The sequence below is a fragment of the Scyliorhinus torazame genome, chromosome 19 (genome assembly GCF_047496885.1).
Source record: "Scyliorhinus torazame isolate Kashiwa2021f chromosome 19, sScyTor2.1, whole genome shotgun sequence".
Lineage (NCBI taxonomy): Eukaryota > Metazoa > Chordata > Chondrichthyes > Carcharhiniformes > Scyliorhinidae > Scyliorhinus > Scyliorhinus torazame.
The window spans coordinates 120490811-120510676 of record NC_092725.1 but is presented as its reverse complement, the minus strand read 5'-3'; the positions used below and the strand labels follow the sequence as shown (position 1 = coordinate 120510676).

Here is a 19866-nt window from a genome sequence, read left to right as displayed (position 1 = left end):
TCTCCGTAGCCCGATGGCAAAATCGTGTTTGGTGATCGGGCGGAGAATGGATTTTCACACCGAAATCGGGGCCGCCGCCAATTTGACGCTGGTCCATCATAATCTGCCCTCTTCAAACTGGCGTCATCGTGAGATATGCCACACCGGGCCCGGCATACCGGCTGCGGACTGTGTCCAGCGCCGCCATACTCGGCCGCTATCCGTGCCGCTCGCCCCGGGGGGGGCTTCTGCTGGGGCTGGGGGCCATGGTGGGGGATTGGTTTCGATACCGCCATGTTGGATGGCACATCCGCTACAGGTCATCAGCCGTTTGCACGCGTGGCCTGGGACCCGGTCGTTTTCGGCGCCGGTGCTAGCCCCTCACGATTTTTCGATCGTAAAAGACCACACATGCTCCGCTGGCGCTGACGCTGACACTTAGCCGCTGAAATGGAGAATCCAGCCCATAATCTTTTGGGGCTCTTTTAAATCTTCTGCTGTTTATCCTTGCCATGTTAATCCTGTGCAGACGTTCATTCCCAATTGCTAGATGAATTTTTATGGCTTGCTAGCCTGGTCTAGACATTCCTGAATCAAGAAACCGTCTGGATTCTCCGTCGGCATGGTCCTCGCTTCGTCGACAATACACTCACACCCGTGGATTTCCCGTTGGCGTGGGGGTGCCCACAGTGGGAAACCCCATTGTCCAGCTGGTGGGACGGGGGATCCTGCTGCCGGAGGGGGCGTGTCGCACTGGAAAACGGGTGCGGCGGGGCAGATATCCCCCCCCCCCACAGCTATGTATGCTGTTTAAACATTTTGAATTCAGATAGGTCAGCTGTATCCCAATTCAAACTGGGGGATTTTGTGGACATTTTGACAATATCCATTTGACCTGCATCCTGGTTTTATTCCAGTCATTGTTCAGCTACTCCTGAAGATACCTGTTGTAATCTCCAGCCACTCTGAGCTGATTTTTAATGATGCCTTTTTTTTTTGCTGTCCCTCATTCATGTTCAATGTGGCCCACAACCTAGTTCCTCGCTTTTCCCGACTGAGCTAAGCCTGTGCTGGTCCTCTCAACGCACTATCCCATTCATAAAGCTGGCAGGCTATGCACTGCAATCTCACCACTCTCCATCCACTCTCCAATGTTGTTAAAACATTGCATGTCGCATACCATACTAAAGTTGTTAGTCATGTTGTACTTAAACTTGCTGAGATGCTATTCGGCCACCACTGAACGTTGTGTTGTGTTTTTATCATCATATTGAAGACTCCAATTACTCATAAGAGATTGGGCATACTCGTTGTGAGTTGACGTATTTGGACTGGGCACATGAGAATGGATGTACATGGATAGAAAGTTTGAAGACATCAGCAGCAGAGCCATGTTCTACTCACAGACAAAAGAGAAGGTGAAACTGGCTCACACGACACATTTCACTTCTAATGGAGGTATCATCCTGTCCTTTAAACGCGAATCACAATTGATATGCCTCCTCCGACGGTTTTGGTGAAGCAGGTGGACATGTCACCCTCCGTTTCTGCCTCCTGTTCTTTGTGAACTTGTCTTGTTAAAAAAGGGGGAAGAATGCTACACATTCACTGCCATTCTGTTTGTGTGATTTACCTGCCATCGCTGAAGATTTGTGGAAGCTGCGAGAGATTGGCTGCATTGGAGTGTGTACGAAAGTGAGGTGAAGCAGTGAATATTACACCTTGGTTCTGATTGCTGAAGGGCGAGTGACAGGGATGTGCTGCACTGTGCAGTGTGAGAGGATGGCGGTGTGATGTCAATTGAAGGTGTATTCACTGACCTTCATCACTCCTGTGAGCCCCTTGACCTTTTTCTGACACAGCACTCGTACTCCAGGAATTCATCTCTCTCAGGTCCAACCTCTGGAAATTAATCTTTTTGGCCACATACCTCTATGCACTTGACGGCATACCTTGCAGGCATCTTGTCAAATTAGACTCCAGGCCTCCAGGACCACATCAGTTAACATGAAAGACCTTTCTCTGGCTCTATTGGTAGTCTTCTTTCTTCCACCAAAGACTTCTTGACATACTTGCAGCAACTGCCGCAAGCCTAAATATTACCCTTTCCTTGCTTTAAGAGGAACAGGCTGTCTTTAAGTGGGAGAGCGTAGTTATAGATCATATCGGCTAAACATGAATTGAGCCTCCTGCTGAGTCAAAAGCATGGTTTTGTACCGGGCTGCGCACTGCAACATGTTGCTCACCAGGCAGCTCACATGTCGCCTACTGCAAAAGTCAGGTATGGGATTATCGCACATCATGATCCCTGAGTCCTCTAATAGGCCTACTTAAATTTTCAACCCAATATGTTTTATGTAATCACTTTAAATAGCCAGTTAGTTTGTTGGTGTTGCATGGGATGAATGTTGATTAGAGAACTGGGAGAACTCTCTTTTCTGTGCTTCCACTTAGCCAGACAAGGCCTCAGTTTAAAAATATCAACAGAAGGATAATGGGCTGGATTCTCCGTCTCGCCACGCCAGATTTCTGGTTCGGCACGCCGGCGGGATGCTCCGTTACGCCGGCTGGTCAATGGGGTTTCCTATTGTGGAGCAGCCCCACGCCGTCCATAAACCCCCGGGCTGCCGGCAAAATAGAGCATGCCAAAGGCGGAGAATCCTCCAACAAATCTGCACTCCTTCAGTACTGAGTTATTGTCTGCCTATTTGTTCTTGTGGCTCACGTACCTGGAAAGAGGCTTCAACCCACAACTTTCAGAGATGAAGACAAAAAATACTACCACTGAGCCAAGTTGCTATTTAAATGGTTAGATGAAGCAAAAATGGTGCTCCCAAATCAGTCCTGGCAATTGAACAGAGAGGAAAATCAAAGTCTCGAGAACAGACTGCTATGATACTCATTTATAGTAAAGCTGAATGATGTACTGTAAGCACTATACAGTCCACTTTCTGCAAAGAGGTCCCAGATGTTACAATGATCTGCTATTTAACACCAGACTGATTTTCGGAATTGTTTAACACTTCTGCCAAAATTTCATCTGTGCAGGATATTAGAGATGCAAGCCTGGAGATTGTTGTATGAATTGTTAATGCTTGCATATCAAAATTTCTGTCCATTATTATAGACACTAAGCCAATTCTTCTTGAAAACAAAAGCAGACTGGGGAATTTGATACAAAGATGCAAAGGATTTGTACAATAATTTGATATCACAGAAATTTCTGGTTGTAACCACTTGCCTCGAATATAAATATATACACAGCTGAGCAAGTCCAATTTAGATGGAAACTCCGTCAGGATTGTCTCTCAAAAATATTTTCAAATAAAGTTTCAAGGTAAGGCACTCATTTCAGCTGTCATTGCACGTACCTCTGGAGAATTGGAATTATCGTCCATGCTGCCCACGTACCACAGTGTCCTGGGCAGCCTGTACAATCTGTACACAAAGGGCTGACATTTTCCTGTGGGCTTTGGGTCCCCAATGTTGAGACCCGGTCACTGTTTCCGAGACTGCACTTGCTAGCAGCAGGACCTGCTTGGTGATTTTATTGGAAACAGCCTCCTACCAGGCTGTGTCCTGGCTCAATTAGAGCAACTGGCATCTCTGAAGTCACAGGAGAACCATCAGAGAGCTGAGCACTGCTTGAGGACCATGGCGCCACCTCCAAACAGGTGGCCAGTGGCAACATGCCTCACTGATTGGAGGGGAAGGCTTTCTGGGAGGATCATTGGGGATCATGGGGCCGCTCCCACACCGAACTGTCAGAGGGAAGCTGCTTCCATTAAGTTGGCAGGCTCCCTATCTGATAAGGTCCATTCTGCCCTTAGAAAAATGAAAATGGCCCTACTTACTGGCTGTTAATTTGAGCTTTCAATCCTTTAATTGGCTGCCTCCCTCTATGGGCCGAAATGGCACATAGCCTGTTGTTGGTAAACATCCATGGCAGTGTGACTACAGTGAACAGCCATCCTGGCTCCCCAGCATTTCGCTGGCCCATCCGTCTCCGTTACTATCACCCGGAGCTCGCAAAATTAAACCCAAAGAGGTAAAACAGTTTTTGGAAGTTCTGCATTGATTTAAGCAACAAGTTCACAGTTAAGGAAAGTTGTGGAATGTCTGGAAGTCACTCAGCCATGTCTCCAATAGTCTAGAATATGTTAGTGTGATCACCGTGAATGGGAAGAGGTAGAAGGAATATACCCATGGAATGAAACAATCTGAAGAAATTAAGAGGGATGGTATAACCACCATAGCAGAAGAAGATTGAGAAGGGCGAAGCGCATTTTGCTGTGTCCATGTTGCTATTTGGGTGTCACTTATATGTATCTTTGCTTCACTATCATTTAGTGGTGAAATGCATGGAATGTAGCGATCAAAGGCAAAACTGTGAATGAGCTGCTCATTGTATAGCATCAAGATGATCTGGAATAGGCCAGTATGGGGTTGAAATTGCAATCAGACCAGCCATGATCTTATTGAATGATGGGTCAGACTCTATGGGCCGAGTGGCCTACTCCTATTCCTAATTCGTACGATCGTGCGTTTGTATGAATGTCCGTAATAAACCCACGATTGAACCTTGGAACAGGGTATTTGCTGACTTTGTTGAGTGAGGTATCCCTGCACATCAGCAGCAGTTAAAGGGTTGCTGCTGCTACTTAACGGGAAGCAGCTTGCAATGTTACAAGATGCAGCTCTGATTTTCTGGAAATCTAACAACGAATGAAAGATATTCAACTGCTCCCTTTGAAGGTACTGCAGGTGAAGTGCTTTTGCTGAAAGTCCAGACTGTGTGGGAGGAAGTGACCAAAAAAGGTTCAGTACCAGCTCTCATATTTATAGGTTGGGGGAGAAAATGAGAAAGATGTTTTCTGACTCCTGGAAGCTTAACAAGCGCATATTTAGCTTATGTCAGACTAGATTTAAACATTTTCAGTTCCACCTATAAGTCTGAATAGTTGGGTTGAATTTCTGGCCCTGTACTCCAGCATTTGTTTTTACATTTTGCTCAGTTTGAGAGGTGCTTTTTCTGCTAAAGTTTTCAATCAATTGGTAAATTGCCTGGCATAAAGTTTGCCATGAGCCAGTGCAATCAGGCAATATTTTAGAAATTATTTGCATTTTAATTTTTTTTTACATATTTAAGAGGAGCAATATCATTCGGTTTTATTAATACAGCAGCAAATGGGTTTTGCACTAAAAATATTTTAATGTCAGTCTCCCCCGGCAATTCTCCGTGCGCGATGGGCCGAGTGGCCACCAAGATAGGCCGAGTCCCGCCAGCGCCGTTCACATGTGGTCCTACCTGGCGGGACCTCGGCGTTCATCCTGCGGGGGGGGGGGGGGGGCCTGGTGGGGGGGAGGGGGATCCGTCCCCAGGGGGGGCCTCCACGTGGCCTGGCCCGCGATTGGGGCTTACCGATCGGCGGGCCAGCCTCTCCTGGTGGTGGCCTTTGTTACTCCGCGCCGGGCCCCTGTAGATCTCCGCCATGTTGAGAATAAAACTAGCGCACATGTGTGAATTCGCGCCGGCCGTAGCGTGCATGCGCTGACCCGCTGCGCCCGTTTGACGCCGGTGTCGGCAGCTGGAGCTGCGTGAGTCGCTGCAGTGCTGTGCTGGCCTCCTGCGTTAACACTTAGCCTCAGGATCAGAGAATCCCGCCATGGATTCTCCATGCTCCATGATGCTCCGCCCCCCCCCCCCCCCTCTGCCGAGATTCACGTGAGCATGGATTGGTACAAGTATTTATCAGCGAGGTCCTGATGCAACGGATCTTGCGGTGGGACAAGGCGGTAAGTATTTAACATAAGTGCCCCCAAAGCTCATCGAAGGGCCACAACAAAAATCCTGCTCTCCCTACCACAGGCCCCCATCAGACCCTTCTGCCAGATCTCCTGTGTCAGAGATCCCCCCTTTGTCAGATACGCCTCCCCATGTCAGAGATCATCTTAATACGAGAAACACCCTCCGATATTAGAAACTCCCTCCATGTCAGAGATATCCCACACCCCACAGAATCTAAAGAGCAGTCCAGGCAGAAACAGTGTCCCTTAAATCTGCTGCCTCAGTCATATTTTTAGAATGCAGCAGATGTTACTTCAGAGAAAGTCAAAACTACATCACAAGGCTTGAAACCCCATCAAATCCATTGATCTGAGAGGCCTCTATTCACTTGGAAGGAGAAACAGATTCCGTAGGCTGTTATTAACAGGGTAATAGCTTCAAGACAGCCAGGTGTCAGAATTGGTAATTTTCATTTCCATTCATGCTTGAATGCATCTCAAGTACCCTGCTTTGCACCTAACCACAATGTTTATAAACATGTAGAAGTTAAGTGCTTTCACACCCTCCCTTTCTCAGCAGGAAGCACTTAACTGCGTTTGATGTGGTCAGGAGCTGTCAATCATGTTTTAAACATTGTACAGTACGAAGTCTTACAACACCAGGTTAAAGTCCAACAGGTTTGTTTCGATGTCACTAGCTTTCGGAGCGCTGCTCCTTCCTCAGGTGAACATTGTAGTTCAGTTCATTTTGTGAGGGCTATGAAGAATCCAGCACAGAGTTTGTAGAGTGAAACTGAAAGTAACTTTATTTACTACAATATGTACACAGTATCAGCAGTTCTTTACTGGTTCCCTCTCTAACCGGTACCACACTGGCCAGCTCTATTTATACAGCAGCACTGTTAATGATTGCCCCAGCCCCCTCCTTGGGAGAGCCCATATTCCTCAAGGAACATGGGTAACCGATTGTCCCCAGCCAATAGGATCTGGGCAGATTGTAGCAGTTCACATGGAGGCGGGTTCTCTGAAATAGGGTTCTGGTGGGGGTCTCTGGTATTGGTCTCTGATGTGGGGGGTCTCTTATGGGGGTATGGGTGTCAGGTCACCCTCATGCATGTATGCTGTGCTAGAGGATGACCCAGCAATTCCCATGGTGGGGGTGGGGATGACCCAGCAATTCCCATGGTGGGGGTGGGGGTGGGGGTGTGACCCAGCAATTCCCATGGCGGTGGGGCGGTGGGGGGGGGGGGGGGGAGCCCATACCTGTCAGTGGGATTTGCATTGTGTCCTTCTGCCTCTCCCATCATTACGCCATTAATGTTCAACAACATTAATGTTGTTTTATGTCAGATTTAATGGCACATTGATCGTGGAATCACAGGGATGCATTTGAAACCACACCCATGGCAGGTCAGGGAGGGTCATGCTAAAGACGTGCAAAGCAAGACCACAACATTGCAATTAGACATGCAGTTTAACTGGGGCAGGTTTGGGGGTGTCTGACAGGCGCTGACTGGTGGGGTTCCATGGGGATCAGTGCTTGGACCCCAACTATTGGCTATATATATATATATATATATATATATACATCTATCAATGACTTGGATGAGGGAACCATGTGTATTCTTTCCAGGTTTGCTGACATGCCATTACTAGGTGGGAATATTCATTGTAAGAACGGTGTTAAGAGACTTCAAGGTGATTTTGACAAGTTGAGTGAGTGGGCAAATACATGGCAAATGCAGTATAATGTGGATAAGTGTGAATTTATCCACTTCAGGCAGAGAAACAGAATGGCAGAGAATTATTTAAGTGGTGATAGATTGGCAAATGGTGATGTACAAAGGGACCTTGGTATCCTGGTACAGCAGTCACCAAAAGCAAGCTGGCCAGTACAGCAAGCAGTTAGGAAGGTGAATGGTATGTCGACTTTCATTGTAAGAACGGTCGGCATGGTAGCTCAGTGGTTAGCACTGTTGCTTCACAGCGCCTGTGACCCGGATTTGTTTCCCAGCTTGGATCATTGCCTGTGCGGAGTCTGCACGTTTACCCCATGTCTGAATGGTTTCCTCCGGGTGCTCTAGTTTCCTCCCACAAGTCCCAAAAAACGTTCTGTTAGGTGAATTAGACATTCTGAATTCTCCCTCTGTGTACTCTAACAGGTAGCAGAGTAGGGCGACGAGGGTATTTTCACAGTAACTTCATTGCAGTGTAGACTACTTGTGACACTAATAAAGGTGACTATTATTATTAAGAGGACTTGAGTACAGGAGCAAGGATGTCTTACTGCAACTTTACAGGGCCTTGGTGAGACCACACCTGGAGTATTGTGTGCAGTTTTGGTCTCCTTACCCAAGAAAAGATATGTGGCACGATCTACCCGAATGTGGACAGAGTCCCATAGCGCAAGATGAACCGGATGTTTCGCGGTGTTCGGAGCGCCACCCAGATAGATCGGGGTCTCAGCAGTGAGACCACATTTAGCCCCGTTTTATACATTGAGGAGCTTCACTTACCGGAACTCCTCAGAGGAGCGAGAGATGGGAAGCCATTTTTAAATGGCGTCCCGCTCTCTCGAGTCCCCGACGCAGCTCCCAAACCCACCGAAGTGCCAACTCACTGAATGGGGCCCCCTGGGGCCCCTGTACCTACGTCATGCAAAACCGATCACCACCATGCAAAAAATGTCAGCTTGCCACCACCAGCCTCTCACCCTGGCAGTACCACTGCCAGTTCCACTTGGGCACCTTGGCAGTACCAGGTTAGCAATGCCAGGGTGATCAGGTGGCACCAGCAGTAACACCCTGTCCAGAGGACATGCATCTGGGGGCCTCCAATCCCCTGGGAGACTCCCCATCAGTGCCATTCCTTCTGGTCCCCATTTGTGGAGACCAGCACGAAATGGCGCTTGTGCTCTCAAAAGTCGTGAACCTGGCATCGTGGATGTTGAACGGGAGAGAGGAGATAGGAAATGACGTGGAGTGACTGCGGGCTGCCGGCCCGGACACCGGCCGTGCTAGCTCTGGCGGGGGGCCCCTGTCAACTGGCCACCACCCAATGGCGGACCACCCAGGGCCATACTCATGACAGCCCCCAGTGAGGGCAACGCTAGAACCAGGGGCCCTCACGGTGCCGGATACCGAAGGACCAGGGTTGCGGGGATGGGGGAGGGACATGCGTGGGCGGGGCCCGAAGTGCCAACCAGGGCCACCGCGTATCCCATGGAACCTGGCTGGACGCAGCAGTATGCGCCATGCTCATCATGTTGGCCTTCTGCCCCCTGTAGACAATGGCGTTTGGAGTTCAAACAGGAATTCTGGCCGCCGTGGCAATGGTCGCAGCTCTGTGAGATGCCCTGCATGAGTGGGGGCTGCTTGGCGAGGAGAGGGAAGCAACAGTAGCGGAGCGTGCAGCAGCGGAACGGCCAGCAGTGGATCAGGGTGCCAAGGACCGGGCTGCAGAGGACCGGGCTGCAGAGGACCGGGCTGCAGAGGACCGGGCTGCAGAGGACCCAGCTGCAGACGAACGGCCAGCAGAGGACCGGGCTGCAGAGGACCGGGCTGCAGAGGACCGGGCTGCAGAGGACCGGGCTGCCGAGGACCAGGCTGCAGAGGACCGGGCTGCAGAGGACCGGGCTGCAGAGGACCCAGCTGCAGACGAACGGCCAGCAGAGGACCAGGCTGCAGATGAATGGCCAGCAGAGGACCGGGCTGCAGAGGACCGGGCTGCAGAGGACCGGGCTGCAGAGGACCGGGCTGCAGAGGACCGGGCTGCCGAGGACCAGGCTGCAGAGGACCGGGCTGCAGAGGACCGGGCTGCAGAGGACCCAGCTGCAGACGAACGGCCAGCAGAGGATCGGGCTGCAGAGGACCAGGCTGCAGAGGAATGGGCTGCAGAGGATCGGGCTGCAGAGGACCAGACTGCAGAGGAATGGGCTGCAGAGGACCGGACTGCAGAGGACCAGACTGCAGAGGAACGGGCTGCAGAGGACCGGACTGCAGAGGACCAGACTGCAGAGGACCGGGCTGCAGAGGAACGGGCTGCAGAGGACCGGGCTGCAGAGGAACGGGCTGCCGAGGACCGGGCTGCAGAGGACCGGGCTGCAGAGGAACGGGCTGCAGGGGACCGGGCTGCAGAGGACCGGGCTGCAGAGGAACGGGCTGCAGAGGACCGGGCAGCAGAGGACCGGGCTGCCGAGGACCAGGCTGCAGAGGACCGGGCTGCAGAGGACCGGGCTGCAGAGGACCCAGCTGCAGACGAACGGCCAGCAGAGGACCAGGCTGCAGAGGAACGGGCTGCAGAGGACCGGGCTGCAGAGGACCGGGCTGCAGAGGAACGGGCTGCAGAGGACCGGGCTGCAGAGGACCGGGCTGCAGAGGACCGGGCTGCAGAGGAACGGGCTGCAGAGGACCGGGCTGCAGACGAATGGGCTGCAGAGGAACGGGCTGCAGAGGACCAGGCTGCAGACCAATGGGCTGCAGAGGAACGGACTGCAGAGGACCGGGCTGCAGAGGACCGGACTGCAGAGGACCAGACTGCAGAGGAACGGGCTGCCGAGGAACGGGCTGCAGAGGACCGGGCTGCAGAGGACCGGGCTGCAGAGGAACGGGCTGCAGAGGACCGGGCTGCAGAGGACCGGGCTGCAGAGGACCGGGCTGCAGAGGAACAGGCTGCAGAGGACCGGGCTGCAGACGAATGGGCTGCAGAGGAACGGGCTGCAGAGGACCAGGCTGCAGACCAATGGGCTGCAGAGGAATGGGCTGCAGAGGACCGGGCTGCAGAGGACCGGGCTGCAGAGGAACGGGCTGCAGAGGACCGGGCTGCAGACGAATGGGCTGCAGAGGAACGGGCTGCAGAGGACCAGGCTGCAGACGAATGGGCTGCAGAGGAACGGGCTGCAGAGGACCGGGCTGCAGAGGACCGGGCTGCAGAGGGGCAGGTGGCGGCCACACAGGTTGGAGGGCCGGCAGCCCAACAGGCCGAGGAGGAGGAGGTGCCAAGGAGGTGCCCCAAGAGGCCTCCTGTGTACCGGTACTGCCTGTCATTCGAGGACGCGCCGGACCGGGCATGCAGTCGGAGACTCCGGATGAGAGAGACAATGCGACACATCTACGAGATGATGGTACACCTGGAATCGTGGGGGTATGAGGGATGACACCTGCTCCGAGTGACCATCAAGGTGATGGTCGCACTAAACATTTATGCAACGGGATCTTTCCCCTGGGGACCTGTCCGGGATCTCACAGACCTCATCGCACAGCTGCATCCGGGCCATCACCGAGACCCTATATGTCCAGGCGCCTCAATACATCCAGTTCCATGAGGGCCGAGTCCACCAGGCTCGGGGAGCAGGGTTCGCTGCCGTTACCGGGATGCCCCGGATCCAGGGGGCGATAGACGGGATGCATGTCACCCTACGGGCTCCTGTGGATAACAGGCCGTTCTACACTAACTGAAGGGGATACCACTCGATGGCCATCCAGCTGTGCTTCGTGCACCTCTGTGCCCAATACCCGGGCAGTGTGCACGATTCCTTCATCCTGACACTCGGTGATTCCTGACATGTTCAAGGGCAACCCCCCCGGCTGAGGGGTTGGCTCCTGGGCGACAGGGGTTACCCACTGTGGCCATGGCAGATGACACCAACCCGAGGTCACGGGCTGATGCGGAGACCCGCTACAACGACGGCCATACATTGACCAGGAGTGTGATCGAGCGGCGCTTCAGCATCCTGAAGATGCACTTCCGGTGCCTGGACCGCTATGGAGTGACGCTCCCGTACGAGACTGAGAGGGTCGCTCACACCATGGTGGCCTGCTGCATCCTCCACAACCTCGTGCAGCAGAGGGGCGATGTGATGGAGGAGGAGGATGAGGAGGAGCGGCAGGCCTCATCTGTTGAGGAGGATGCGGGGGAGGGGGGGGCGATGAGCAGGACATGGTGCCTGGGCAGGCACGGGAGGCCACATGATGTCATTGCCATTGCAAACGCGCACGGGACGCTCTGATCGCCTCCAGGTTTACCGAGTAGGAGGGAGGGGGTGGAGATGGAGGTGGGGTGGTGCTGGCCAGGGGTACGGACACCACATTCCAGACCTATACCCCCTCACTTCTCACACTGCCAAACTGGCCGCTTGCATACCCCTACCCCTCGGTTATGCATACCTGCGGCACTACGAGCTAGGGGCCCTGGGTTGGCAGTGACAGCGGGTCTGGTCCATGGGCTGGAGGATGATGACAACCCACTCTGTGATGAGCTCTGGTGCTCCACATTGCATGATAATGTCTGACTCATGCCCACAGTCGCACCTTCCACCTCGGTGATCCCTGCATGAGCTGGGACTGGGCCACCTCCCTCTGGGACTGGGCCACCTCCCTCTGGGACTGGGCCACCTCCCTCTGGGACTGGGCCACCTCCCTCTGGGACTGGGCCACATCCCTCTGGGACTGGGCCACCTCCCCCTGGGACTGGGCCACCTCCCTCTGGGACTGGGCCACCTCCCTCTGGGACTGGGCCACCTCTGGGACTGGGCCACCTCCCTCTCGGACTGGGCCACCTCCCTCTGGGACTGGGCCACCTGGGCCAGTGTCTGTGCCACACTGGCCAGCGCCTGGGCAATGCCGCCGACGTTGCCAGCCATGGCCTGCTGTGACTGGGCCATGCTGAGGAGTGGTGCTGCAATGTCCAGGTGGCTCTGGCACATGGCTGCCTGTGAGAGGGCAGCGCTCTCCTGGAGCTCGGCCACATCCTGCACAGAATGACCCAGGCCTTGGACACGCTGATCCATAGCCAAAGCCTTTGCCCCCAATGAGTCTACAGCGATGCCACCTGTGCGGTGTCGGCCTTGGTGGCAAGCGACCACCCGGCCCCTCGGCTGCTCCTACCTCCACCTGCTGTACCGGGTGCGATGTGTGGTGGACACCAGATAGTGTCGCAGGAGCCTCTTCATTAATGTGCCCAACCGAGGTGATAGTCTCTGGGATGGTGGAGGACGTAGGAGACAGCTATGATGGAAAGTCCGTGTCCTCCTCCGACCCGGGCTCCGTGGTGTCCTGAGTCTCGGGCGGGGGGGGGGGGGGGGGGGGGGGGGGGGGGTTTGGGCTGCTCTCCCTGTCAGCGATCGGCTGCCTGTGGGGCACCGGCCCTGGCATTGTCTGGCGGCGGAGAACTTCAGCTGGACCGGCCCCACCTCCGGCAGATCCTGGAAGACACAAGACGACATGTATGATTAGGCAGCGGGCCAGGGAGGTGTGGAGTGGCGGGGTTGAGGGGGGTAAGGGGGTGGGTGTGTGGGGTGAGGGGAGTGAGGGGGTGTTGGGTGAAGGGAGTGGGGTGTGTGGGATGAGAGGGGGTGGGGGGGGGGAAGACACACAGCACAACTGTTAGACATTCCGATGCATTCAGCCGAGGGTTTGGGTAGATGCTGGCCTCAGTGGCCAGGGCAGCCGGCCATGGCGGCTGGTATATGGGGCAGGGTAGGGGTTCAGCTGTCGCTCGGGAGGGGAGGGGCTAGGTTACGGGTATGTGGGGGGGTTAATGCCAGTGGCTCAGCGCTGCCTACTCACCCTGGCCACCCTAAAGAGGTCGTGGAGTTTCTTCCTGCACTGGATTCCAGTCCGGGCGATATTACCCAAGACGCTGACCGCCTCTGCCACCTGTGCCCAGGCACAGCGAACGGCGCCGCCTGGTGGTCGTCCTCCCTGGCTGGGGTACAGGGTCATCCTCCTCTCCTCCACAGTTCCATGAGGGTGTCCAGCTAAGCGGCCCTGAACCGTGGTGCTGCTCTCCTTGCAGCCATCTTGTTGGCTGGGACGGTGTGTGGGGGGAGGGGGATGGGTCGTTTAAGTGTGGCTGCGGTGTGTGAGCCTCGTGTACTCCAATCACAGACCCAGCGAATCCGGCACCTTTTTCCATGGAATTGATTGTGATCCATGTGGCAATGGTGTTAGCCCAATAAAGTAGCTGAATCGGTGCAGCTGTTGCGCTATTCTTGTTTGTCGGAAAACGCCACAGTTCCCACGCCGGCATCGGCACTTAGTCTCAAAATCGGAGAATTCTCCCGCACTGCTTTTCAGGGACACGTGACCGGTGGATTCCGCTCATACTTGCCATAGAGGGGAGCGCAATGAAGGTTCACCAGACTGATTCGTGGGCTGGCAGGGTTGTCTTATGAGGAGAGATTGGGTCGACTGGTCCTGTACTCACTGGAGTTCTGATGAATGGAGGGGGATCTCATTGTAATGTAATTCTGACAGGGCTGGACAGACTGGATGCAGAGATGATGTCCCCCCTGGCTGGATAGTCCATAACAGGGCGTCATAATCTCAGCATAGAGGTTAGCTATTTAGGACTGACATTAGGAGAAATATCTATACTCAGAGGGTGGTGAACCTGGGGAATTCTATATTAAGTCACCAAAAATAGTTGAGAAGGTAATAGGTAGATTTCTAGACACTTGAGATGTCAAGGGGTATGAGGCGAGAAGAGGATCAGCCATGATCATGTTGAATGGTGGAATAGGATCGAGGGGCCGAATGGCCTACTCCTGCTCCTATTTTCAATGTCTGTTCGGCACAACATCGAGGGCCAAAGGGCCTGTTCTGTGCTGTACTGTTCTATGTTCTATGTTCTATAAATGTAACCTGTTCTGGGGGAAACCTGGCTGTTGATAGGTAAGTGGGAGCGGCAGGAGATAGTGCTTTCGAGAGGTACATCGTGTCTGTCAGGCAGGAGGGGGAGGAACAAGAACCCTTTCTCCAAACCCTTGATTAAATAGTGCATCATGATCATCCTCCCCCGGGGCAGCACGGTGGCGCAGTGGTTAGCACTGCTGCCTCATGACGCTGAGGACCCCGGTTCGAATCCCGCCCCTGGGTCACTGTCTGTGTGGAGTTTGCTCATTCTCCCTGTGTCTGCATGGGTTTCACCCCCACAACCCAAAGATGTGCAGGTGAGGTGGATTGGCCACGCTAAATTGTCGCTTAATTGGAAAATAATAATTGGATACTCTAAATTTTTTTTTTTTGAAATTTTTTTTAAAAATGATCATCCTCCCCCTACAATTGATTGGTTCACTGATGCCCTTTCGATCTGCCCACCACTCAGTGACCTGCCTACAGCCGCTGACCCATGTCAAACCCCTTCCCCACAATCTGTTGGCTGTGCTGCCCCCACCTGGAAACCTTCCCCTCTCCAATGCCCTGATTTATTCCAATCGCCAAGGTCTGTTTCCATGCAGTGTCTCCTCCCCTCTTAGCTTTCCCACCGAACAATCTGGCCCACTACCGAGTGAGAAGAGGAGAAAATAATTAATAACAAGATCCTACCATTGAATTCAACACAATCTGCATTTCTGGGTTGCCCCTGACAACACATCCTTCCCCCATAAATATCAGAGCCATGTAGAGTCCCACAGCAGGACAGGCCCATTGTTCAGGTCCTTTAAAGAACTATCCAATTAGTCCCCTTTCCCAAACTTTCCTCATAGCCCTGTCAATTTTACCATTTGAAGTATTTATCCAGTTCTTTTTTGGAAGTTACTATTGAACTTGCTTCCACCACTCTTTACAACAGTTCACGCGTCCAGATCACAACAACTTGCTGCGTTAAAAAGAAAATTGCAGTTATAAATCATAATTAATATTAAAACGTGGATTCACCAGCTCATTTAAATGCATTTGTTATTAACTGGAGCATTCTCCTTTTAAAACTTGATTATATTCCCCTTAACGGAACCAGAGTTAATATTGGAGAGTTACCTTGCAACACCACAATGTTTCGGGAGTGCTGTACAAGGCAGGGAGACAGTAAATTTATTCTGATGTTCTCAAACTATGAGCATGAAGCTTAAACACAATCCAGTCCCAAACCCCAAGTAGCAGTGCCATCTTAGCTTAGTGTTAGCATGTTTGCTTATCTGTTAGAAGGCTACGAGTTCAAAACCCACTCCATGTAAGCGCATAATTCAAACTGACACTTTGTTCGAGATACTGGAGGCGACTTTCAGCCTGCGTTACCATCAGTGAGAGCGGCCACACAGGCAGAAAAATCCCATCAAAATCGGAAAATGAAATTTTCGTCAGTGAGATCGCGTTTCCCGATTTTCCAGGTCCCTCGCTGGTGATGTAATGAAGTTCACGCCCAGAAAGGGTGGGAGTATCATTTATATACATTTTAATATATTCACCAAGCCCCCTGCCACATGTTAACCATCAATGAATATTTATAGTCGGCGAGGTTTGTAACAGGTTCTGGAAAATGAGAATTAGTCAATGGAATCCCCTGGGGCACAAAGGCAAGTATAGACTCCAGAGGGAGATGGAGATGTCCAGACAGTGCCCTGGCATTGTTGGCAGTTCCAACCTGGCAATGCCAACCTGTGCTGGGGGCAGTGCTCAGGGCGGACCCTCTGGTGAGCTCGACTGGGGGTGGGGTGCATGTTATGTTTGTTTGGAAGGAGGAGTCCCCGATGCTGCTGGTGGTGGGAGAAAGGGAAGAGGGCCCCTGATGCTTACGGTGATGGGAGCAGGGCTGAGAGATCCCCCAATGTTGATGGTGGTTGGGGCAGGGGAAGAGGAGAGAGCCCCAATGCTGATGGCAATAGGGGCAGTGGGGGAGAGCCCCAGATGCTGCTGGTGCTGGGAGCAGGGAGGGGGAAAAATCCCCCAATGCTGATTGCAGTGTGGGGAGAGAGAGATGTTATATTACATTTTGTAATTGAATTTTCTAATATAACTAGTTAATTTTTCTGAAGTCAAGACCTGGTACCATGTTATATTACATTTTGTAATATCTTGTTACTGATTTTCTTTCTGCCAGAATGGTCATATGCGTGATGTTCAGTAACACTCGAAGTCTTCAAATAAAGCAAATACTGTTTATTGAGTAATGGTAATAAATTAACAATGAGTTTGTTCACTCTTCAATAGCTATAACTGTGGATTAGAGTAATAAGCTTAAATATATATAATGATGATTAACTGCAGCTGCACACTATGCTATCGCTCTCTAACTCTGTTCACTAGTCACTCCTAACATGAAGAGGCGGGAACGCTCTCTGAGTTTACCTTTTAGACCGATATCTGGTGCTGCCATCTAGTGGTTTTCTAGCACTTGCTTATGTATGTTAACCCATTACATACACTCAGATATACAGATCATTACAGGGAGGAGAGCCCCAAATTCTGATGGCAATTGACGAAGTGGGGGGGGGGGGAGGGAGCGGCTCAGCTGTGGATGGCGGTTGGGGGCAGGGGTGTGGGGAGAGCCCCCAATGCTGACGGTGATGGGGGAAGGTGGGGGAGAGCAGGTGGGGGCGAGCCCCTGATTCTGATGGTGGTGGGGACAGGTGGGAGAGCCCTGATCCTGATGGTGGACACGGGGGAGTGGGGAGGGGGGATAAAGAGAGCCCTGACCAATGCTTGTGTTGGTGTGGGCGAATCTCCGATGCTAATGGTCGTGGGAACGGGCTTGGGCGGGGAGCCCCCGATGCTGATGGTGGGGGTTGCTTGTGTGTGTGGGGGGGCGTTTATATTCTGTGCTATCTTCTGTCCTTTAAAAATGGCACCCGCACCAGCAGCATCTGTGGCTCTCCCCCACTGCCCCTATTGCCATTGCACTCTTGGGAGACTGCTTCACCGGCTCGCTCAGCCCGCCCCCCCACCCACCCCCCGCCACCCCTCCCACCCCAACCACCAACCTCCCCCTCCACAGTGATGGCCTGAAACATGCCACCTGAATTTTCTGTTTTCTTTTTCCGAGAGGCTCAAAATCTGGACTAAAAAGTCAGTTGTGCAGCTGGAGAGTTACACGATGGGTGTATCTGGAAAAATGTGGGAAGTTTCACCCACTGTCTTGATGAATAAAGGTCCCTCTGCCTAGTTCAGTGGACGTAAAGGATCCCATGGTGTATTTCCAGAGAAAAGCCAGGAGTTCATCCCTTATCCAACAATCATTCATTCACCACTAAAACAAATTAACTGGCCATTGATCACAGTGCTGTCTACGGGACATTGCTGTATGAAAATTGTTTTGTCCATAAAACAACAATTAATTAATTTCAAAATGTATTAATCGTTTGTTGTATTTTGGGATGCCATGTGTTTGTAAAACAAAATGCTACGTAAATGTATGTTCATTCTTTTCAGTGACTAAATGATAGCCATAGACAATTAACATTTTACTTTTATCGATGTGTAATTTTGTTTGATTTTGCATCTTGTTTACGACCATCAATCTTACACTGGCAGGAGGAGGGATCTTTATTAGACATAAAATGAAGCCACAATATAAAATGAAGTGTGTGATCACCTCCCATGTCAGGGATAATCTTACTTAAAAATAACAATCTTTCTCTATTGGATAATTCATTATTAATTACCAATTCATTATTAACTACTACTAGATGATGCTAATGATGCAAAATGTATTCAGTCAATAAACAGATTTTGATTAATTTATACTTAATAATGATTTAACATAATACAGTGCGTTGATTTTGCATTTTTCATTCCAGCTTACAGACAGCCGGAAGTAATAAGCATTATGCATTTCTCCCCTGTCTAAAGTACTGCTTCAGGGATTGTTAGTGCACAAGGTGGAAAAAAAACCACTCTAGTCCAGCTTGCACGATAACCTGCTGCATCAGTCCGGCTTCACCTTCCTCTGCACTCACCCAGGAATCTGAAGTAGAGTGGCCAGGGTACTCTCAGTATTCCCCCACCCACTTATTGCGATGCTTTCCACATCCATTACAGCAATATCCACATTATCTCTCTCAACCAAGTCATGTGCAACTGTCAGGGTTCAGCTACCACACACACACAGAAGCTATTATAGCTCATAAATTATTGAGGAGAGTGAATAATTCAAAAGGAGTTCTATTCAGCTTTTACTCTTTGGGACTCGATTTTTGAAAATCAGTCGAACTGAGGCGGACAAAGGTTTCCCCCTTTTGGGGGGTCTAATAGCAAACAGAAATCTGCCACCACCAAAAGACAGAAGAAATGATGATGCATTTTTCCTCAGGTTTGCTTCTTTTCTTCACCACAAATTAAATCCACATGAAGCAAATAAACTGAAATCAAGGTTTCCATTCAGAAAGCAAACAAGTCTAACAACGTTCTTCTCAAACAGATCAAAATAAAATTACATCAAATACATTACGCATCTATGAAAGTACATTTGGAAGCATACAGTGGTAATTCCAACCAATCACATTTTATGAAATGGACTATGACTGAATCAAAAATAATCAAACTACTCACTGCACGCAACGTTTCTACAGCTTCAGCCTGGAACTTGTGCAGCCACAGTTACAATGAATACAAGCCCTCCAGCAGATGCTTAAATGTCTTCACTGCTACTTATGAAATCCATTTGCACATGCCACAGCTGACAGCACAGATGCTGTCCTTTTCTTATATACCCATCCATTTGTTTCAGCAATCCCACATAGCATTAAGGTCTAACCATATTACTGTTTGCCAGTTAAGACCCGTTCCTTCTTGATGAGCGTTAGTTTTATTACCCTGCTGTAGAAATAAAGTAATACAGAAAAGCCAATGATTCCTGCTGGGAGAGTCTGCGTTCTATTAAAGGTCTGCTTCAGACATCCTCTCCTCTTTCTTCCTCTAGATTGCAGGCTCTTTTATACAAACTGAGGTCTGGATAATAGAGTAAAAGTCTCTTAAAGCAAGCACCTCGACGCTGAGCAAAACCTTTCAGTTCTTTGTAGGAGACGACTCATGTAGAGTCCATATGTATGGATCAATGGACTGCACTGAGCTAGTAAACATTTCCTTTACTAGAATGTTCTTAGCATGGATCATGCAAATTAATAGGCATTGGTAGATGACATTTTAATAGGTTCTCCTTGGTATTTAGACAATATGTATAGGTAGTACAAGGCACTCAAATGTCGGGTGTGTCAGCCGAATACACACCATGATAACAGTGCTGTACTTAAAAAATTAATTTAGAATTACTTTTATATTAAAGTTAGATGAAAGTATCTACACTATATTATTATTTTTTTTAAATTTAGAGTGCCCAATTATTTATTTTCCCAATTAAGGGGCAATTGAAATGAAATGAAAACCG

General features: G+C 50.9%; 1 protein-coding gene across 4 annotated transcripts in view; it reads right to left on the bottom strand.

The window, feature by feature from the left end:
* mgat4c (mgat4 family member C) overlaps positions 1–19866 on the bottom strand; it is a 502975-nt gene that overhangs the window by 96546 nt on the left and 386563 nt on the right. The window contains exon 1 of one of the 4 annotated variants that reach the window (XM_072485124.1): positions 19032–19335. The exons of the other annotated variants lie outside the window; for them this stretch is intronic. The gene's annotated coding sequence lies outside the window, so the exon portion shown is untranslated. Of the gene's footprint in view, positions 1–19031; positions 19336–19866 lie in introns of those variants that run through there. 4 annotated transcript variants of the gene reach the window in all.